The sequence below is a fragment of the Schistocerca piceifrons genome, chromosome 5 (genome assembly GCF_021461385.2).
Source record: "Schistocerca piceifrons isolate TAMUIC-IGC-003096 chromosome 5, iqSchPice1.1, whole genome shotgun sequence".
NCBI classification, from domain to species: domain Eukaryota; kingdom Metazoa; phylum Arthropoda; class Insecta; order Orthoptera; family Acrididae; genus Schistocerca; species Schistocerca piceifrons.
In genome coordinates, this window is record NC_060142.1 from 296,707,859 (window position 1) to 296,710,794 (window position 2,936).

The 2,936-nt window shown below is 40.7% G+C and overlaps 1 non-coding gene across 1 annotated transcript; it reads left to right on the forward strand.

The window, feature by feature from the left end:
• Window positions 1-756: 756 nt before the first annotated feature.
• Window positions 757-831, forward strand: Trnat-ugu. Its single transcript has one exon. It is a non-coding gene; the product is annotated as a tRNA-Thr (tRNA).
• The last annotated feature ends 2,105 nt before the right edge of the window (window positions 832-2,936 follow it).

Here is a 2,936-nt window from a genome sequence, read left to right on the forward strand (position 1 = left end):
AGACGAAGGTCAATGGCTGGGTAGCCTTTAACTATATATATGAAGACAGTAACTGTTCTCGAAAGAACTGATACTGTAGATAACCGTGCAGCTTTTCCCTGTAGTAATTGGTGACTAACTGAAACCCTCAGCTGCCGGCAGGTGTTGTTGATATACCTCGATGTGGACAGTTGAAAATGTGTGCCCCGACCGCGACTCGAACCTGGGAACTCCTGCTGACATGGCAGACGCTCTATCCATCTGAGCCACGGAGGACACAGATGAACAGCTCGACTGCGCGGACTTATCCCGTGCACGCTTTCCTTGGGACCCACATTCCCAACTGTCCACAATCTACATACGTAATGTACCTAATAGATATTTGACCATCCACGCATTACTCGTGCCAACTAAGGTGACGGTTCCCGTAAGAGTTCGGGCAACAGACGAAGGTGAATGGGCGGAAGGTGAGGGTTTCAATTAATTATCATTTATTCTAGAGAAGCTGCACGATCCTCAATGGCATCTGTTCTTTCGAGAACAGTTACTGTCTTCATATATAGTTAAAGGTTACCCGGCCATTGACCTTCGTCTGTGAGAATGCGCAAACGTTGTACAAACTCTTACGGGAATCATCACCTTAGTTGGCACGAGTAATGAGTGGATGGGCAAATATCTGTTAGGAACATTACGTATGTAGATTGTGGTCAGTTGGGAATGTGGGTCTAACGGGAGGAGTGCAAGGGATGCGTCCCTGCAGTCGCGCTATTTATTTCTGTTCTCGGTGGCTCAGATGGATAGAGCGTCTGCCATGTAAGCAGGAGATCCCGGGTTCGAGTCCCGGTCGGGGCACACATTTTCAACTGTCCACATCGAGGTATATCAACAACACCTGCTGGCAGTAGAGGGTTTCAGTTAGTCATCATTTATTCCAGGGAAAAGCTGCACGGTCATCAACAGTATCTGTTCTTTCGAGAAAAGTTACTGTCATGATGTATATGTTTGGTAATGTTTCATATTCTAGGGCAATTATATATTTTATTCTAGGGTAACGGCAGTTTTCTGTTAGCATGCAATTGTTAAATAAAATCTGTTGAAAATTGGAAGCCCGAGTTTGTGTCTGATTGGTAATTATTGCCTAGTCTTTATTGAGTTGTATCCTTCAGCGTGTGTACCACGTCTGTCATACTATTGGATCAACGGGAATTTATAACAAGATATAAGTCTGATAACACGTTCCTGACACTTGTTACTCAAGACACTACTGTAACATTTGCCATTCAAAACAAAAGCTGATTGCACACGATGGATAAAAAACAAGAAATAGCCGTACACATTGGTCTGCTAAAGTTTTGGGGCATCTAACATGGCGGTACCGGCTTCAAAGCAAGGTGCAGCTTTAGTCTTTAGCGCCGTCTCCCCTTATTATACCTCTGTGCTTCTGACGTATCAAGTGATGCTGCAAACCCTGAAGTAGTATCTAGGAAGGTTACACCTCTTTCTTGAATGTCATGTAATTCGTTGTTGAAATTATTCACGAAGCCGAAAGACAGATCTATCTCTGTAATATATTAGATTCTAGAAATGAAATATATGTGTACCTCTTTCTAATGGGACGGGATGAGGCATAAAGACTCACAGACACCGGTTTCATAAATATAACATCGCACACTCTATCTAAGCGAATGACAGGTGGTTTATTGATTATTAAGCACAAGGAATCAGCTGGACTATGTCTGATCTACTTACGTACAAGACACTGAAAACGTGTAGCACACACTAAAACACGCTCGGTAGTAGCTACTTTTAAGTTTGGAACTTAACCTCCGGCAGTCTGCTCTCACTTTACAGTGCTTTGTACTCCAATAATTAATCAATAATGAAAAAAGAGAAACAAACAATAAAAAACAGGTTACCATTTGCGGATAACAAAGCTATTTTTTCGGACTCAGTGGAAATAACCAACAGATAAAGGGAATTGCTTGAAGAACAATCTGAGAAAGCAAGCTTACAAATCTCGCTTGAGGGAGCAAAATTCATGACAAACATCGAGGCATCCCAAGAATATGAAAGCTAAACGTGGAAAAATTGAGAGAAGTAACAAGTTCAAGTATCCAGAATAATAAGTGAAGAAAACATTTCCGTGAAAGAACCCTTTAAAGCAAGTGTAAATAAGGTGAAAAGAACACTTTATCTCACTAAGGACGTACATAATAAGAAACCAATATCCATTAATGCCAAGCGTACGCACTACTCTACAGTAATTCGCCCAGAAGCCCTCATGCAGTTAACTGTTTAGCTCCTAACAAAATAGAAGCGCTATAAGTGCAGGAAATCACAAAAAAAAGTACTAACGAAAATTTTGGGTCCAGTTAAGGGACAAACGAAATACACAAGATCTCAAATATTCTAGATATAGTAAGAAAAAGGAGAATCAGTTTCTACGGGCACATCCTATGAACATACACCAATAGACTCAAAAAACGCTATTCACTTACTGCGGTAAATTAAAAATACGTAACACGTGGTGCAAAGAAGCTGGCAAAGATATGGGTGAACTCCAAATTACTCCACAAGGTATAGAGGAACGACTGCGACCCATAAAGGAATTACAGGGCTCAAAAAGTTTCCATGTAAAACCCAAGAAGAAAACGTAGGAGAGAAAAACCAAGAAGAAGAAGGGGTAGGAGAAACGAAATAATCGTACTCCATAGTGGCTAATACGCAAAAGTTGAATAATTCGAGAAAATTCCTTCACCGCATTGCTATAGACTCCTCGGACAGAACCGAAATGTGGTTAATAAATAATTTAGCCTTATTGCTTTTACATGTTCTTGGTACTTTTTTGAGTAAAGGTGACATACGCTTCCAGTTTCTATACAATCATTGCACTCTGCAGCTATCTAGTAACATGAATGTGTTATTCTTCTATCTTCAGATATGCACTATCATGCTGT